General features: G+C 45.7%; 3 non-coding genes across 3 annotated transcripts; 1 reads left to right on the forward strand and 2 right to left on the reverse strand.

Annotated features, from left to right (window-relative positions):
- Positions 1-3,654: 3,654 nt before the first annotated feature.
- TRNAD-GUC (transfer RNA aspartic acid (anticodon GUC)) lies at positions 3,655-3,726 on the reverse strand. The gene has a single exon. It is a non-coding gene; the product is annotated as a tRNA-Asp (tRNA).
- Positions 3,727-8,858: 5,132 nt separating this feature from the next.
- TRNAQ-UUG (transfer RNA glutamine (anticodon UUG)) lies at positions 8,859-8,930 on the forward strand. The gene has a single exon. It is a non-coding gene; the product is annotated as a tRNA-Gln (tRNA).
- Positions 8,931-9,200: 270 nt separating this feature from the next.
- Positions 9,201-9,273, reverse strand: TRNAV-CAC (transfer RNA valine (anticodon CAC)). The gene has a single exon. It is a non-coding gene; the product is annotated as a tRNA-Val (tRNA).
- Positions 9,274-11,374: the final 2,101 nt, after the last annotated feature.

An 11,374-nucleotide genomic window follows, 5' to 3' on the forward strand; every position in this document is an offset into this window, starting at 1 on the left:
CAGGCGCTGAGGGAGCTGGTCCTCGCAGTCCCACCCTCCTCCGATTCCGAAAGTCAGGTGGCGTTATGGCAGCAGCAGCAGACAGGTCAGTGTTCGAGGGACTGCTCTTATCAATAAATGCAAGATAAGACAAGGCATAATAGAAGCCTCGGCTCTATTATTCTATATTATTTGCCCCCTACTGCTGCATAATTCCAGTGGCCCACACTAGAGCTACCACTATAGTTGAGACCTAGCACTAATCTATTACTCTGCACTCAGTGTGCACAGAAATCTTGGTTTTACATATGGACTCATACAATTCTATGAAACACACAAAAGGTGATAGAAGGAAAGCACGCGAATAGTCTAATCACAGGCAATCACTCAGGGTAACAATCCAACCCATCATTTTCCCCCCTTTATGCTACTCTAGACAAGGTCCTCCTTATGCGCAGAGATACCCCTCTGGGTGATTCAGCGCTATATAAAATTATAAATAAAATAAATACTGACCCTGGTCCTCATGGGAACAGTCCATCCCAATCCGCATGGCGAGTCACCTCCAGAAGTAAACACAAGCAACCTCAGACCAGTTACTGACTTATTAATCCTCACCAGTGAGGTATAGCCAGAATCTTGTAGCACAGCGAGCAAGCAACATGCTTCTGGGCATGCGCTTGGCCACTTGGGGCATTACATCCAACACACAAAAGGTGACGGTAGGAATGCCCGCAAATAGACTAACCACTGGAAATCACTTTAGGGTAGTATTTACACTCAATGTTTTTCACCCGCTGTGCCATTCTAGTCAGATGCCTGCCTTATGCAAATCATTACTGCCCAGACTTGGGCCCCTTGCTAGTTGTGCCACAGTATCAAGAGATACATGGCTGGCAGGTTCTAACAATGCTGAAACCGGCCTCGGTGGCTTGTGGCCCCATCTCCAGTGAGACTCACCTGGCAGTTTGCGATGGCTGTTCCCATAAGAAGTGGGATCAGTACTGGTTTTCATAAGGCTGGCTTCTGTCTAGAATGGCACAGTGAGCGAAAAGCAATGAGTTTGATCTACCCAGAGGGGTTGCCCCTGGTTGAGATTATTGCCGAGCAGTGCTTCAAATGGGCTGGTACTAAGTTCCAGCACTTCTCAGTTTCCTCCCTTTCAGTACCTGCACTTCTCCTTGCACAAGGAGAGTACTGGTACCCATGAAATTGGAGCAGAGTCAGGTACAGAGATATTGGGAGGGAGGTTATAATGAAGGGGCTGACAGAGCAAAGCCTGCCTGTGCTTCTCTCTGACAGCTGAATTCCAGTGCCCTCCACACCGGCTGAGCCACAGTCGAGTTATGAGGCAGTGGCTCATTTTCATAGTAACAGGGTGGCTTTCTCATTAGGGCTTTGTATGCTGTGCATCACAGTGTGACCCATCAAACACTACACTGCTATTAACACTTTATGTATGATGAAGTGTGTGCTGTCTTCAATGTCATTCGACGCAGCCTATTCTCATAACTGATGTTCGTTTACAGAGCTTGTGTGTCCGTCTGCTGAATACCATGTGCATGTATGAGTGCCTCTGGCCCTGTGAGTGCCAGTGTTGCTGTTGGTGTGTGTGTGTCTTGTGCCTAGATATCAAAGGCCCAGATGTGCAGCGCTGCCTCAGAATATAGAAGCACACCATTCCAGGGAACACACACACACTCACATAGGCTTCTGCTGGTAGGGTATGGCCATCATCTGCGGGACCTTGCCACAGATAGCCACTATCTTCAGGACCAACGTAAAAAGATCAGGTGTCCTAGTCCTTAAACCAACGCCCGGACAGTGCAATCCCATGTCCATGGACCTTTCTGATACTTGGCTCATCGCTAGGTGCACCCCGCCACCAAGGTGTGATACCAGAGCTCACGCACCACCCTACACGTCTCACTTCCGAGTCTGTCACTGATTCTCTGTGTGACCTGAGGAGAGCCTTTCACTACACTCTGTATCCACCTCTGACAATAGCCCACTGACCACCTACACGTGCCTGACTCAGCCTCTCTGGGGGTAAGGAGAGCAGTGTCTACTCACTGCCCTGCTTGTCCAGCTCCTTACTGAGTCACTGACTCTGTGTGACTGAAGAAACCCTCGGATTATGATCCATCACTTTCAAAGGACCCCAGTCCTTGAAAATCTGACCCAATCAATACCCCAAACCTGGCACTGCACTGAGCCCACCCAAGCCCCGCCTCTATCCCCACTCCCAATCCGGCCGCTCCCACCACACCCACACAGTTGGGTGAGTACCTACAATTCTCAATTAAAGAACTATTCACAAGTTTACACATTTTACCACTGTTTGCATTGTTTACAAGTATTCCTCCCATCACCTTTTGTGAGTCTCATATAATTTTGACACAAAAGCACACTGGATGTTTTTTCACGCTGTTTGTCTAACTTTCAATTTCAACTTTATATTTTTTAAACCATCAAATTTAAAAGAGTTTAGTGTAAAAATAAGTTGTGGTCCCAGAACGTAACATGCTGATTGAGTCAGATCATATATTTCCTTATTCTGTTGATTCTGGTCACATATTTACTTATTGTGTGCACAAACTGTTCTTTTACTGTAAATTAAAATGTGCATTATTTGAACCCTATGAAGACTGTGTTATTAGATCGAGGCCTGTCTTGAAACATCATGCTTCTGACTCAAAGGGGCATATTTACAAGAAACTGGCACGGCATGGTGCTGCAAGCAATTTTTCAGCACCAAGCGGTGTCATTTTCTAAGTACGGGTATGCGCCGGATTGACAACAATATGGAGCATTCCTGGGAACACTCCTGCGCCAGCGCACAAAAAAGCAGCCTAGCGAAGGCCCTCTTGCACCATATGCAAGGGTGCGTGCGTTGCAGGGATGAATGTTGTTGTGTAAGAAGGCGCCCCTTCCTGCATAAAAACAATAATTGATGGTGTTTTCCTCCTTCTATGTGTGCTGCAGCACACATTGGAAGACCAAAAACGAGGAGAAATAAAAGTATTTCTGGTCATTGCGCCGCTCCTGCTTCATCATATTTACAGATCCTTATAAATCTGGACAGTGTCAAAAAGCCACGGGTGTTGCGTGGGAATGCTCACAGAAACATCCATTGCCGCCCCTTTAACGCATAAAACTACACTGAGGTGGACCATATTTACAAGGCGGTGTTAAGCCAGCTAAGTGGCTTAGCACCGCCTTGTAAATATGGAGTAGGGCATTGCCCCACCAGATCGTCGAAAATGTGAGGCTCTAGTGGCGCAATGCCTTGTAAATATTCCACAAATTCTCTGTTTCAGTGTAAAATATGTTTATAGTAAAACTGAACAAAGACGTTGTATAAAAGACGTCGTGTTGCTGCACCCCATGCTTCCCTTACTAAGGGATGTCTACTGCGTTAGTTTTAATTGTACAACGTGCTATTTTCATTCTCTTCCGATAACACATTTCCACACGCCAGTATAAATTAAGTGGGGGGGGGGGGGGGGAGTTAAAGTTCCTCCTATAGTTCTACGTCTATTTCCTAGCTGTTCCAAAACGTTGCAAATTCATTATTAAAAATTGAATTTAATGTTAATAAATATTTCGGTGTAAGTAAAATATTTATCTCTCCTTCGGGGAATTCAACCTCGCTTTAAAAAAAAAAAATTATATCTCCCCGTCGGGGAATTGAACCCCGGTCTCCCGCGTGACAGGCGGGGATACTGACCACTATACTAACGAGGAACTGATGTTAACATGTTTCCACTACACGTACTGAGTATTCTCCATATTCCGTGCTACGTGCGCTCTACTGCTAGATATGACCTCCATGTACTGCTAGATATGACCTCCATGTCCTTGTCTGTGCAAGTAGGAGGTCGGCCTATTCATGAGTGATTTCAGGCGCCTCTGCTGCAGACTCCCTTTCTCTGCTAGTAATGATTGCATCAGCGGCTGAAACTCCAGTCCATACGCGCCCTTGCTAAATTGAGTCCGAGATGTAATCTGCTAAAAATGTTTGAGACAGAAAGAGTGGTGACGCTCTTGCGCCATTGCTTAAAATCATGATGCATTTTAATTGCATAATGTGAAATTAAAAAAAATGAAGTGCAAATAAAATAAAAAAAATGTCCTTCGAGCCGGATTTGAACCAGCGACCTAAGGATGTCAGCTTTGCCACTACAGTCCTCCGCTCTACCAACTGAGCTATCGAAGGGTTCAGAACATCGACTACGTCACAGCCTTCATGTTAAAAATGAATTATGTGACCTGTCTGTTTATGGCGAGTTTAGATTTCTTCCAACATGAAACGCAGAGTGCACCAGTTACTGTGGGTGCAGCAGCCCACGCTCAAGCAGTGTGAGGTCCGCTGCACTCGCTGCTTCAGGCGCAGCAACTAAATTCCCCCCAATTAAGGCTGTGTGAGCTCTTTACTACCCAACTCGGGGCCTATTTCCCTCCAAACATTAGAGCCCAAGGTAAGCATATTGCGCCGCTGATAAAATGGGCCGGTTAAATACAAAAGGTTGCCTAAAATGGGTCGTCTTAAAACCATCTGAGCAGTGATGACGCTTTGCTATTTAGTTATAAGGCTGGCAGGCCAGAATCTTATGAGCAGCAAACACTGCGTGAAAAAAAACATAAAAGCGAAATGTCAGCTTTTTTTTATTTTATCTCGTTGCCCAAAAACCAACGGCGTGAGTGACTCTCCAGTCCATGATTTGTTTCTTGGTTTATGGGATTTGCAGTTCCAATTGAAAGGGACTGAGTGACACTACAGTTACCAGAATGCACAGCAAAGACCTAGGCTTGTGGAACGTGCGAGTCTAGATGCGGCTTTTATGTTGTTTCCTGTGTTGGTTTGTTCTCTAACTGACACAAAGCCCCCATTTCTCTCAATAGATGCCAAGAGTTTGGCGGGGGTTTGCGCCAGAGATATAATGATCGTTCTTTTTGCAGTTTTATGTAGCGTGAACTCATCCCGAAGGTATTGGAGCGCTTTACACGGGCACCAATTACAGCACACATCTTTGTTTGCTACCCCAAGTGAAGTAAATACGTAGGGGCATACTCAAATTACTCCCAGAGTCCTCAAGTTCCCCATCTACTTGCTTGAGTAGTTCATCCAATACATCTTTTCCTGATTTGCATATTAGGATTTTAACCTAGTTATCCCACTTTAAAATCAGGACTACAATTCCCAGGATACAAAGAATAAACGTGGCCAATTGGAAAAGGACGGTCTGACTAGCTTCCTGTCAAACTCCGCACCAAGATAACAATTCTTAACATTCTACGTCTCTTCAGGGGTAGTGAGCGCCATATAAATACAATTTAAAAAAATTCCACCCCTCTGAGCCCAGCGTGGGTCCAGTCCAGAGACCTGGATCTGAAATTTATCAGGCCCACGTGGAGTACCTCGACCAGTCCAAGTTTTGCCTTTACATTCTGAGACTTTTGAGGGCATATTATCAAGAAACGGCGATAAAATTATCGCTGCTGTAGCGGCAGAAAACTGCCGCTAAAGCGGCGATAACGGGCTTGATAATATGCCCTTGAGAATTCCAATATAAGCCCATGTTCTGGTGTCAACATGGGCTTCTATGGGAATTCTCTACGGCATATTATCAAGCCCATTATCGCCGCTTTAGCGGCAGTTTTCTGCCGCTAAAGCAGCGATAATTTTAACGTTGTGCTTGATAATATACCCCATAGTTCCATACAGGCCCGGTTCTAGCGGGTGAGCCAGGCCCGCCCAAACATGAGCTTTGGCCCTCGCAGTGAGGACATGAAGGCAGGCGCGCAACGCCATTGCGCTCAAAGGGCTTCAACCCGCCGCCCCTCCTGCCCCTGTCGTGTGTGTCAGCCCGGCTGAGACAGCTTCCCGGGTTCACACACACAGAGACAGACAGTTTTCGAGCTTATCGCAGCCGCACCAGTGTACTTCACAGGTCTTTACAAGACCATTTACATGTTAAGACCATTTACATGTTAACGAGGCTTTGTTTATTTTTTCACCCCTTCATCTCCACATGGCGAAAGGCGCCAAATCCTTTCTTTGACAACGGTAACCTTTGCCTACTGTCCTGCTGCGTGCATATTTCTTTTTCTATGCATCACAGGAGAAAAGGGAGTTTGTTTATTACTATTCACCTTTCCTGACCCCTGCAGCTGCTTATCACATCAGGCTGTGACACAAAGTTTGACTAATGGAGTAGGTAAGAGAATGTGTTACTATTTGTTTTTCTTTTTAAAACCTGCACAGGCCCAGCAGGACACATACTTCGTGTGTGCTTCATTTAAACAGTTTTTATCATTATCGTGGCCGATGCAGGACAACAATAAGACAATAACAAATGCCCCGATAACGCTGGTGATTAATGATCCGCCTGGAGAGCAATCATTTGTCTGTTAGTAGTTTTTAAATGCAGATGAACCGTAGTTTATGTGGAAGCACAGTGGGTTACTGCCTTTGTCACAGAGATCCTTGTGTTACTTGCAGTTCAGAAGTTACAATTTTAACATAGGACAGTGACCAATGAACTGTCATCAAAGAGCTGCATGCAAACCTGAATGGTATAGTTGGAACTTCGCTTTTTTTGTTTTGTGATATAGTTAGAACTTTCTCAGTCTTTCCTTATTCTAATGTTGCTAAAATAAGTATGTTTAGGCAGATATAAATTTTTATCAGTAAAGCCAACCCCCAACCACTGGAGTACTCTTTAAATCCTGAGTTTGTGCTTCTCCAGACCAAACCCTTTTAAAATATACTGCCCACCAGTATGGATGACATGTGATTCATACACCTTGTAATCCTCATTGGCTTATGTGACATTTCCTGTAGACTGATTTATATACTTGTATGATTCATTGGCTCTGTATAATGTGTGCGTGGTGTAAAGTACTGACACACACTACACTGATATGAGTAGCGCTATACAACAAATGAAATGCATATGAGATAGGGGCTACGTAAAGATGAGGGGCACTGTTGATGGGTGGCAGTGAGGGAATCCGAGGGTAGGTCAAGAGGGGGAGGGGCTATGGAGCGATGAGGGGCACTGTTGGGAGGGTTGCAGTGAGGGAATCCGAGGAAGAGGTCATGGGGTGGAGGGGGGAGCTAGGGAGAGATGAGAGGCACTGGCGGAGTGTGATAGTGAGGGAGTCTAAGGAGGAGGTCGTGAGGGGGAGGAGCTACGGAGAGATGAGGGGCACTAGTGGAGGGTGGTAGTGAGGGTATCCGAGGAGGAGGTAAATAGGGGGGGCCATGGAGGGATGAGGGGCACTGTTGGAAGGTGGTAGTAAAGGTATTTACGGAGTAAGAGGTTATTGGTGCGGCACCAAAAAAGACTTTTGCATCAGTGCTAAAGCCGGCCCGGTCATGTCCTTTCTGTTTTTGTTTATTTAATTAGCAGTCGGGTCATAAGGGCTCCTGTGGAACATACTTTATAGTGCGTGCTAATTATATTTAGTGCTATATTCAATGTTTTAAGTTTGAAGGTGATTTTACTAATGTTTTTACTGGGAAAAATAAAAGGGGAGCCCAATGGTGCTTGTCAGATAAAGTGCACTGGAGAGGAGTAGTGGATAATCAAGCCTGTAAGGGAGTCCGCTGCAGAGTCTGGGGTCAGGTAGAGGTAGTAATTAAGAGGGATTCTCCCTGAAGGCTCGCACAGAGGGAGCCCGAGAAGTGTCACTTGCCTGATACTCCCACCTCAGCAACCTCCTCTTTCCATCAAAGGAACATTTCATGGAAAAAACACTTTTTGAGGATGATAATATTTAGAAAGAGATTTGGAAAAGCGTGTGTTTTACTGGGCCTTGTAAGACTAAGAAGCGATAAAGGAGGGCCCTGAAGCAGGCCTGCCTAGACATATATGCGACAAATCGAGCCCGCAGTGGCCCACCCAAATGCACCTTTGGCCCACCCAAATAAAAATTCCTGGAGCCGGGTCTGGTTCCATATAGTCCAATATAACATAAAGTGTCAGAATGCAAAGCAAAACCAGGACTAGGCAAATTTCTCAAGGTTAAACGTTGGAAACGAACAATCTCCCTGCCTCCTTTGTGCTGGCCCTTACCCATCCTGACATTCTCGTCAACCTTCGCTTGACAGATTTAAAACACAGGGTGGTCAAACAAGGAGAGTGTTTGTTACATTTGGTATCGATGCAGTACGCATCAGTGCGTTTTACCTCTTCAGCAACTGATTTAAAATTGGAAAATGTCCCGTTTGCTCTTTGATTCCGTTCGCCGTTTTCCCGCATTTCCTCCTCCCAGGCCTGGCTTTCATTCAGCGCGTTTTATCTCCTTTAACCACTCGGCGAATAGTTGAACTATGACCCTTTAAATAATGCAGTAAGCAGAAGGTACAGGAACATCAGACAGCGAAGGTAAATATAGCCGACAGCAGCATCCTTCACATATGTTTGTGAAAGCACGGTTAACGAGGCGACATTTTACACACTCCTCAAGCGGGCACGTTTGCATTACACAGCTGCCATTTCACTATCGTAAAGGTGAAAAGATGCACCCCAATCACACTAATTATACATCCCACTGAATGAAAACAAAACAAGCGCGCCCTGCATAATGTTGTTCACCTGTTCTGTTGTTGAGTAGTCGTGGTGACTATGGGCGGGTCTCCTCCCACACACTCCGGAACTTTTGACTTTCGGCTCCCAGCGCAAGCTACAGAGAAGAGTGTGCCCTGTCCGTAGTCACATGTCCAAGGCCTGCGCTCCTGAGCCCTGGAACAACTCAAGGGGTGTCGGTCCTATACACTGCCAAGTGAAAACAACATATGTTGCAAACATAGCACGTTTCAACACGATTTATCGATCCACTATGAACAACAGCAGCGATTGCGGCCACAAGGTTCCATGGTGTAATGGTTAGCACTCTGGACTTTGAATCCAGCGATCCGAGTTCGAATCTCGGTGGAACCTGCAGTTTTTTTTAATTAATCCAATATACATTTAAAAATGTGTTTGTAAATAATCTCATCGCAGCTCTCTGTAATTAATTTGTTGGTATTATTTTGAAGTTGCGATAGTGAATAAAAGCGAACAATATATTTTACAAAGTTTATTTAAACTCTAGGTAGCTCTTGTTTATTTATAATATATTAGCATACGGATGATATTTATTATATTACTTTCGGAGATCTATCTTTCGTCATCAATATATAAAATAATGCAAACCAATAGTTTTAAAAGTGTTTCCGCCCGGTTTCGAACCGGGGACCTTTCGCGTGTGAGGCGAACGTGATAACCACTACACTACGGAAACTCACATGACACACATGGCGAGGAGTCTTTCCTTAATAATGGTAAACGTAGATACACATCTAGCCTGTTTGTTTAATTTGGATTGTATTTCTATATTTGCAGACCATTAAATGCACTCTCCGATGTTTTTTCTCTCCGCCTAGAGTCTGTTTTCAATGCAGCCTTGGGTTTTAACGTTCTCACAGACATTTCTGTTGAACTGGTTTTAATTTCCCGCTTTCTCCGACGCACCGCTTTTCTGTCCTTTCGATTACACTGAGGTGTTCTGCTGAACTTTCTATCGTGAGAGCATCCCGGGCTGTCCCGCCCAGCATTAGTGGGCTGTTCATATGAGTCTCTAAAAACCTCCTGGACTCTATTTTCTCCTTGCATTAGGCAGACCTTTGGGTCATATTGTATTTGACACCAGCAAGACCATAGACAGCTATTGAGCAATGGAATTACAAGCTGTTGGTGGAATTACAAGCTATTGACAGGCTTTGTTCTCTGTACTGATAAACTCGTCACACACTTTATAGCTTCTTAACACCTTCTGGCTGGTCTGTCTAACTGTTTTGTGCAGAGACAATGACCCTCATTTAGGGGTCACCAGGGGTTGCAGCTGCGACCCCTAGATAATCTCCTGTGACCCCTAGACACTGTGCTTGTGACCCATGGCCTGAAAAGAAAGTAACATATTTGCAAAACAATTATTTAATTTTGCAAGTTGAGCAGAACCCACTAAAAGACCTACCTCTCCCATAGTATAACACTGGAGTTACCTTGTTACTTTTATTAAGCTGTCATTTCCAAATGGGAACCTGCATCTGTTGAACCCATTACCCCAAAGTGATTCCAAGGGCTAGTTGGCTGGCCTCTTGACTTGAGCCTCAAGGACAGAAGGCTCCAACAACTTTGAACCCAGCACCTAGACTATGCCATATGGGAGTCCATCCTACCCAGTGATATCACCCGAGCCCTTGACCCTTGGAAGTGGTCCGAAGGTGCTCTGCGAGCATCTATGGATCTAGTGAAACCAACGCATCTCCGCTGCTACACAGAGCAACTCTGTGCAAAACCAACATATCACCACAAAGAATCGCATCGCATCACTGCCAGTCGCCCCAGTGAGACCGCTGATGTGCAACTCATCCTCGGAACAGGCCTTCGCCTCCCTCGTCGACAGCAGCCTCAATGACGATGACAAACTCTGCATTGTAGCATTGCAGCCGCCCAGAACCAAAGCATCGCCACAACTGTGGAATGCATCCTTGCTGTTGGACTTCACAACAGAATCCCTCGTTGATGGGATCCTCAATGATGATGCAGGACCTCGCACCACAGCCTTGCTGTATCTTGGAACCAACGCATCGCTTCGGCAGCACAACGCCTCTTTGATGCGGACCCATCCAACGCTTCACAAACCAGGATTTCAGATACTTTGCTCAGTGGGTGAAACTGGGTCCCTGTAGCAAACCCGCTCTCCATCACGGTCTGCCCAAACTTGCAACTTTGTCCCAGCCTGGCGAGACCAGATATCCACAGTTGGAGCTTTGGGACACATTTTTCTCACAACTTTAAACCTGCTCATCTCTGGTTCCACTGATTAGATTTTTATCATTTTGGTCCTGCTTTATTTATTAAAAATTACTTTATTTTTCTAAACATATTGTAGGATCCTTTTGTTGTGTGTTTTCATTGTGTTAATGTTTAATGTGTTGCAAACATTCTCAGAGTTAAGTCTGGCTGCTCTGTGCCAAGCTACCAGACGATTAAGCACAGGTAAATTTAGGGTTGGCTTGAATGTTCACTCGCTTCAATTTGTTTCACGTCCGTTGCTGTCCTAATCACGCTACTGGAGTAGCACAACGATTCCACTTTGCACCGGAGGAGCCGCTGGGACGCCGGCACCAACTGCCCAGCAGCCGAGGAGGGTGAGGCGCAGGCCCCGGGACTGCGAGGACCAGCATTCCACAGCTCTAGCTGGTCCTCTTCCCGTGTGAGCCGCGCCCCCTCACAGCGCCACGCCCCCAGCCAAGCCCTACAACAACTCGCGGCACCCGCTTCGCGGGTGCCACTCGCTTCAATTTGTTTCACGTCCGTTGCTGTCCTCATCACGCTAC

The sequence above is a fragment of the Triturus cristatus genome, chromosome 4_1 (genome assembly GCF_964204655.1).
Source record: "Triturus cristatus chromosome 4_1, aTriCri1.1, whole genome shotgun sequence".
Classification (NCBI taxonomy): Eukaryota; Metazoa; Chordata; class Amphibia; order Caudata; family Salamandridae; genus Triturus; species Triturus cristatus.